The sequence below is a fragment of the Pinus tabuliformis genome, chromosome X (assembly GCF_031772625.1).
Source record: "Pinus tabuliformis cultivar Carrire ecotype Pingquan chromosome X, CPIR1, whole genome shotgun sequence".
In the NCBI taxonomy this organism is placed as follows: Eukaryota; Viridiplantae; Streptophyta; class Pinopsida; order Pinales; family Pinaceae; genus Pinus; species Pinus tabuliformis.
Window position 1 is genome coordinate 724,399,179 of NC_142308.1, and position 8,700 is coordinate 724,407,878.

Here is an 8,700-nt window from a genome sequence, read left to right on the forward strand (position 1 = left end):
ATGCTGCTATCTGTCCTTTCAGGATTAAATACTTCATAACATGATTTGGTAGACACAGACGCACAAAAAAAATAATTCTGTTCTGAGTTTAACACAGTTTTACTATCGCATGCAGTAGCTTTATTGAGAAGCATTTTGTCATACCCGCCATGGACAAAAATAGGAAAAACAAAAACTCGCCAAATCCAGAATTGTTGTTGCAGATCAAGAACAGGTTGGCTCGCACCGATACCAAACGAGAAATGAGACCAGACCCATAACCAGAGACCCAAAAACATAGACACATAGCATAAAATCAAACAGAGCAAAGGCAAGAGTGCCACCCGTCGACAATGAACCAGCATCATTCGGCATGTTGCGGAGAGTCGGGCGCATCCTTGTCCACCTGGCTGGACGAGGCAATCCAAGTGACGAATCCATTGTCTTCATTCCCTTCGATACCACCTTCTGGAGGAGTTACCAGGTTGAGGATGCTGCCTGCATGATGAACCGGTCCACAAGCAAGGACCTCGCGCTGAGTCGAATCTGCCGGATGCGGAGGCGCCTCAGGAACAGTGCTATCTTCCTGCATGTTATCTTCATTAAACACAACCCCAGCCATCTCCCCCTGAAGGACACTATCATCCTGAGATTGAGAGGTGGTGGTGTGTGCTGAGCTGCTGGGATTGTCCTCTTCCTCAGCAAGAATAACAGTGATACTGGCAGACAATACTGGCCTGTTGAGCCTGCTATGGAAGGTGAAGCGGGTTGTTTGAAAGGAATTGTGCGGGAGAGGCCCAGCATGGCCAGAGGGCTGAGAGGACGGGGAGGCCGAAGCAATGGGGACTACATTCTGAGGAGCAGAATGAGAGGCTCTGCCTCTATTTCCAATATTGCCTCCTCGGCGAGAGACCCCTCGACTGCGAGGCATCCTTGAATTGTCTGAACAACCAAGAAAGGGAAAATGGCAGCGCTGACGGGGGAGGGACTGAGCACAGAGGAACCAGATGATACAGAAAACCCAGGCGTGCTTCCAGACTACCTGAGCGAGACAGGGGTGCGGGAAGAAAAACGGGCGGAGGTGAAAAGAACCAAGAGCAATGGCATGAACCAAACACCAGTCCATGAATAAAACCTTGAGTGTGAACTCTCGAGCTAGGCGCACATTAAAGACGGTCTGTGCGACCATCATTCCGTCCTGCATCCTAATAAATTCGCATGTCATTGAGATCTACTATCTTCGTTCGCAAGCCAGGTGCAGGGCCAGCTGCCTGCAATGCGAAATCCCTCATTAATGCATTGTATTAACACTCGCATCGGGGTATTGAAATTTCATTAATTATTATCTCACCCTCATAAAATTATTTTTAGCCATATAAAATCTAGTTTACATGGTGACAACGTCGCTATGCCTAGTTCAATCTTGGCCATCTTCGCGGGTGGAATAACTGATGACCCGTGACGACCCAAAAATAGAGGTTAAAAAGGGTCTGCTCCAGGAGTAATGAACTAAGGTATTCTTCCTTATATGACAAGGAAGACACTGACACATATTTTGCAACATGACACAAAGAAGATGTCAATAACATGGACCGACAGTGTTCAGGATCAGGGAATGCGGGGTCAGTGACAAAATAATCTGTAACAGATGCCCCCTAAAACATGAAGGCCGAGAGAGTGGGAGGGGTGAAATGCTTTACGAATCCATAACTGAAACAAAACACCATCATGGAGAACCTGCAAACGCAAGTACAACTCATATCTCTGATACATAAGTACATAGTGAAAGGAAATACGTGTGCATAAGGCATGGGTGCAGCCATCCAAAAGATAAACATAAATGATATTTGGTATGGACGCAACCATCCAATCAAAAGGACAATATAAAAGACTCAGGTATGGTCGCAACCATCCAATCAAAAGAGTCATGTATACAATCATGAACCAATCCGCGCAACCTAGACTTATGTAATTTGAGCCCATGGTCTTGAATCCCAACCTGATCAAGGTACAAATTATAAGCGGGCCCGAAGTTTGGCAATCACACTGCCCTAGAAGAGGTAAAGCACTTCGCTAGGAAGCGTTGCCAGATTAAGTCCCACGCCCTTGAGGGCACTAACACCAGGTTTGTCAGTGTCAGTTGCCATTGTCAATGCTCTGTCTGGCAACACTATGGCTCGGGGATCCCTAGCGCACAACATCTCCGCAGCTTTTGAGGTGCCAATGGCCACACTAGTGGGCGCCACGCTGGTCTGCATGTGTGAGGCATGGATCTGCAGCTTGCATAGACCCGTCTGAATAGCGCCCAATGCCTGTTGCTGCTGCTGCTCGAACTACTGCAGTAGTTCTGTGGTGGCATCCTGCATCGTATCCCCTATATCATTTAGATCCTCATCTGTGAGGGTGATCAGATCCAAAGACATCTTGCTCACTTTGGACTTCTTCTGCGGCCCTATCTTGTCTAGACCCCTGCTGCGCTTGATATGGAATGGAGTCATCTCCGAGTCAGCTCCTCCCTGCTCTATCTATCCGTCCGCTTCTTCCTCTGTCTCTGGTGAGGGCGATTTGTCTTTGTCAGAGCTGTGCTCCTCTCCTCATGCCTATCCGCCTGTCTCCTGCATGGCAGTGTGCTCTGCCTTAGCCTTAGCGTCAACCTCCTTTCTCCTTTTCATGGCCAGCTGATCCATCTTCAGCTTGGCTCCTTCCTTCTTCTCTTGCACGACGGTCTTGCTAGATCTCATAGCCAAGTCCGACGTAGTGTGCCATTCTGTCATCCAGCGGTCAAGGACCATGTCAATCGCATCATTTGTTGCCAAGTAGGGAAAGTCATGCCACTTCTGCTCAGGGTCCTTCCGTGCCCTTATTGAGACGTGGTGGAAATTAGCCTTGAATTCCACGTACTTCTACAATCTCTCAAAATTGGTAGGCAACAACTGTGGCTTGTGGTTGAGGGCCATGTGCACATTCATCTCCATCAAGGTCCAAAAGATTTTGCTGTCCTTTATTCACCGAGGATCCTTAGTCACTGACAGTGAAGCATACTTCGCTGCCTCTGGTAGTTCCGGCCTGACTGGAGGGAATTGACTATCTTTAGGCAACTCTCATGCTACCAGTATTATGGACAGGAAGAGACATGCATAGTGGAATGGCTTGTTGAGATCTTGCGCCTCGCAGAAGTTCACAAGGAACTCACTGCAGAGGTAGGGTGCCCAATTAAATTAAACTCCCTTCGCACATTGGGCTACCAAAGCTAGGACTGGTGCCAACACTTCATCTGCACGACACTTCCGCATAACCTTCCTTGCCAAGAGTTGTGTGGCTGCTTTGACCGCAGGGTCACAGATGCTCGAAATGGCGTAGTCGTGCGACTTCTTAACTAACTTGAACTTTTCCTTCATGGCCTCTGTGAGGACATGCTTGCCAGCCTTTCCTCTGAATGCCATGGCCAGATTTTCCCTTGTGTACGACAACCGCGTGATCCTATGGATCAATATATCAATGATGGGTATTGGCTCCTCCAGTCACAGACACCCATCGTGTACCAAGCACAACAGCAACTTGATTACCACTATTGTGATGGGTGCGCGGTTGTAATGTGGCACCCATAGCAGGTTGAGTAGTCCTGTGTTATCGAGATAAGTGTCTATTCAGAACGACTTTATCCCACTAAGGTGTGACAGTTACCTTAGAAACAAACAGAGAAAACTACTTTTGTATTCTTCTTTATGAACTATAAACAAATAGGAATAGGATGAACCAACCTGTGTCTTGCGCTAGTCCTTTGATCCAATCTCTCTCTTCTTTGACAGCTTCCAGCTACCTACTTCCTTATTTTCCCAGCTTCACCAAGTTCCTGTAAGATCACAGAAGAAGAAAACTACACAAAGACATGGATTTATATTCATAAATAGCTTAGGATCAGATTTAAGCTAAACATACAAATGTAACAAGCATCAATGATACACAAGCATGTAGGAGAAACTCAAATAGTTTTATTGATATAACAAGAAGATCCAGGAGGAGTTACAACTGATGATTCCTGATCCAGCATCAACCTCCTAGCAAAGAAGCCCCTCTTCACCTCCAACAAAGCATAAATCACCCAATACTCTGATATCTATCTCAAAACCAACAACAATTCTTTGCAATGTACAAAATTCCAGCCTCTGGATCTCTGGGATGAGGGATCCATATATAGATGTATGCAAGGAAGATGAGTCAGCTTATGATTTGACCAGTGTCTTCTCTCTATCAATTCTTGCTTCCACTTGGAGACTGAGAGCCTCTTACTCATCCTTGGTCGAATTCAGTGAGGCAAGTGTCATTGGAGAATATTTTGGAAGCTTCCATTGTCTTTCCACCTCGCGGAATGGCACTGCCATTTGTCATTTCCTACTCAACGCACCCTGGTAGTGCATTTAGGTGCGTTTCAACGCACCTAGCTAGTGGACTTAGGTGCTATGCAGCGCACTTGGCTAGTGGAGCAGCTGAAATGATCCTGATTTGACTAATTCTGAGCAGTTTCTGGTGGAGAACTTCTGGGAGAAGCTGTAATTTGTTGACCTTGTTCCTTTAGGAGTTAGAACAACACTTTTAGGGACTTAGGAGCCCTTGGTTTATGGACATTTCATGCTTAGATCAGTAAGGCACAAAAATGTCTATAACATCCTGCCTTATCCACGCCTCTTAACCACTTCCGCGATTCCAACGCGGTCACTCCAGTGTTTTTGTGGAGGACCCGGTGCATAATTTGGTCTGTTGCTAAGTGAGGGAATCCCTCTGTGTTCACTAAATCCCAGTCTTCTAATTTCAAAAGGGGGACACACCCCAAGCGCAATCCTTCAAACACAATTTTGTCTGGTAAGAGGGGTGTATGGAGGGTGACCTTACTCTCGTCAATGTCTTTGGGCACCTTGGTCTTTCCCTTGCGCAGAGGAACGTACGCAGGCAGCTTAGTGATGGGTTCAGACCCCGCAATTTCGACATCCTCCGTTTCCAACCCAAAATCCTCATCATCCATTGGGATATCCTCAATCTCCTCTTCTTCCGGATCCAGGTTAATCATCTTGCCCTTTTCCTGTGCAGTGGGCTTAACCTTTTGTGGGTGTTTCCTGGGAGATGCGCGCACCAGATGTGGTGGCACGGCCTGCTTTCCCTTCTTGATCTTGGGACCCTCTATGGTCGGGGTATGCCTTGGGCTAGGCATTCGTGGAGACTTTGGTTATTTAGCTGGAATTTCTGTAGGCGCAACCTCTGGGGCAGCTCCTTCTGCTTCCATAGCCACCTCTAGAACATCGCCCTCGGCTGTCACTGCTTCCGCGCTCATAGCTTCAGAGGGAGTTGACATAAAGTTACATAATAACTTTTGATTTGCCTATGGCAATGCCTCAAACACAGAAATTTCTAGCAAAAGTTCGAAGATTTCACATTCATGTGCGCCTGAGAGCTCAACAACTCAATTCTCAAAATGCCAAGTGTTTTTCATTGGGCAGCCACCTGTAATTTATAGGCACTTTCAGATTCAAATCTGATCGTTCCCCCCAAAATCGGGTCATTAATGCTAGATTGGCGACAAATTTTTAGAGATCTGGTCCATAAATTCCGACTGAAATGCTGCCCCCCACTCCATTTGGCTGTTTTTCCTTGTCAAATCATGAACAATGACTTTAATGGTCACTTTCCGACTGCTCTACGCAGTTTCTTCTTTGGTAGCATAGCCCCCTGTGTGATTCCTTGGGAATTATGACATATCTTCATTCCGTGCAGTTCCCTGATCGCGTAACTTTCCAATCTAGGCAGTGTATTTTATTGTCCCGCACTTCCTTTCAGCTGCTTGGAGCACTAAGACTGTGCTTCCCTCATATAGTCACCTAGTTGGATCACCGGCTGCCATTCACCTTCCCTAAGAAGGGTTCTCCATTCAATTTGACCAAATGAACAGCTCCACCATCGGTAATATGCTTGATAACATATGGCCCTAACCAGTTTATCCTAAATTTCATTGGAAATTTATCAAATTTACTGTCATATAATAAGACTAGATCATTTACCTTGAAGGTGCACAGTTTGATGTGTTGATCGTGCCATACCTTTTCGTGCTCCTTTTGAACTTGTTGATGAAATCCAGCTAGAAATCGGTCCTCCTCCAGCTCTGCTAGATGTGCAAGCCCCTCTTCCAGGGCTCCACAGTCCACCATTCCTGTGAGTGCCACTATGCATAGTCTAGGGACAATGTATTCCATTGGCATGAAAGCTTCTACGTCATCCACGACTCTAAAAGGTGTTTGCCCAATCAACTTCTTGCAAGTCATTCTATAGGCCCATAGCACTGCTGGTAAACACACATCCTAGCCATTTCTCTAAGCATTGTAGACCTTCATCAATGCATTCTCCAGTATCTTATTGAATGCTTCCACCATTCCATTGGCCTGCGGGTGATAAGGCATACTCTTCTGATGATATACCTGGAATTCTTCTGTCAACGCGCTGATTATTTTGTTAAGAAAGTGCGTACCACGATCACTCATGAAGATCTTTGGACAGCCAAATCTTGTCAATACGTATTCAAAAATAAACTTTGTTGTTTTCGTGTTTGTACAATCCTTCACAGTCTGTGCCTCCGCCCACCTGGTCAAGTACTCAGTTGTGGTGATGATGTACTGCACACTTATATTCTTTCCTTGAGGATAAATTGGACCCACAAAGTCAATCACCCATTTCTCAAATGGTTGTAACATCACCTGTGGAATCAACAGCAATTCATCCCTTCGCGATGGCCTACCAATCCTTTGACATGCATCACACTCCCTACAATATGATCTCACATCCTTATGCAGGGTTGGCCACCACAACCCAGCACGCAGAACCTTATACGCTGTTGCTTTTCCTGCATAATGTCCTCCTGTAGATCCTCCATGAGCCTTCATGAGAATGTTGCTTCATTCAAATTTAGGTACATAACGTCACAATATTTTGTCTGACACCATTTTGTACAAGTTCCCTGCAATGACGAAGAAGTTTGCCACGTACACTACTAACTCCTTCTTCTGCTGGCTTGTATACCCTTCTGGAGCAGTTCTCGTCGTCAGGAAATGATATTTTCAAAGTGACTGTCTGTGACGCACACTACAAAGAGCTTTGCGTCAGGCAACCCCTCCTACAAATTAGTAGGTTCCTCTCCCATTTCAATGCGCAATAGATGATCAGGTCCCACATTCAGTCGTCTTGGCTTCACAATAACTTCAAAGTCATACTCTCGGAACAAAAACAACCATATGCAAATCTTCCCACCCCCCCCAACAAAGGCTTATTGACCAGGTATTTCAATGTAGAATGATATGTATACATATTAAAATGTCCACCCAAAAAATAGTGCCTGAACTTTTGGAGTGCGTACACCATGGCTAGTCCTTCGCACTCTATAGTGGAATAGTTCTTCTCATCCTTGGACAGCTTCCTTCTCACGAATACTATAGGATGGTCCAATTCCCCCTCACCCGCCTATGTCAGCATGGCCGCCAGCACAATACATGAGGTGTCCACGTGCACATGAAATTCCTTCTTCTAGTTCGAGAAGAGTAGAATTGGCGTGGTGACCATTTTCTCTTTCAGCACATCCAAGCTCTTCTAGCATTCATCATTCCAACAGAATGTAGCATCCTTTTTCAACAACTTCTCCATGGGCACGGTGATCTAGGCATAGCTCTTGATGAACTTCCTATAGTATCTGGTATGCCCTAGTGTTACACGTAGCTATTTCACATTCCTTGGCGCCTCCAAGTTGATTATCACCACAATATTCGTGGGGTCTACCATCAATCCTTGTCTGCATACCACATGACCGAACAAGATCCCGAAAGGGACACAAAATACTTCTTTAGATTGAGTGCGATCTGGTATCTTTGACATGTATCTAACATCAAGCGCGGACTTGCCACATGATGCTTGACCAATCCAAACATTGTCCAATCGTCAAAGTATACCTCCAAAAACTTATGAATGAAGTCTTTGAATGCTGCAATGACTATGTGTGAAGTAGGAAAATATTCCCTCTGCAGACATAGGCAACCCCTCTAGACCTAGAGTGGGTCTAGTCATAGCAAAGACAAAACAACAATCAATTCCCTTAAATAGTCATCGTTGGAGGCCTACCTCAAACCAGTGGTTGATGAAGTTCCTTTGTGCTGCTTTAGCTTCTGTTTCTTTCTCCTTGATGAGAAATCAACCTGAAACACTACAAGAAAACAACAGAGTACATAACCCAGAACAAAAATGATCTATTTACTTATAAAGTCAAGAAATCATAAGCTATAAAGTAAATTGTACACAAGGTATAGGAAATCATTATTGATTGTATTAAAATGAATCAAGAGCAAAGCTTACAACAAAGTCTTGACATCACAATCCTTCTCAGAGGGTCCAGCCAGTATGTTTCTTCAAGCATTCACTTTCAGGAATGGGTCTCCCAAATAGACAATATCTCTCTCTCTCACTTACAAGCTTTAATACAAGGTTAAGGCACTCCACAACCTCTTATCAAACTATTAGCAATCCCACACTTGCCACACTCACACCAAAGCTATCTACCAAACTCAAAAGAACTAGCAGCACTGTCCAACTCAAGAACTAGTAGATCATAGCAATGGTGAGTGATTTTATAGGAGAAGGAGTCTCCATGAAATGAGGGAGAGGGAGCTTATCCTCAAGGGAGGTTACACAAAA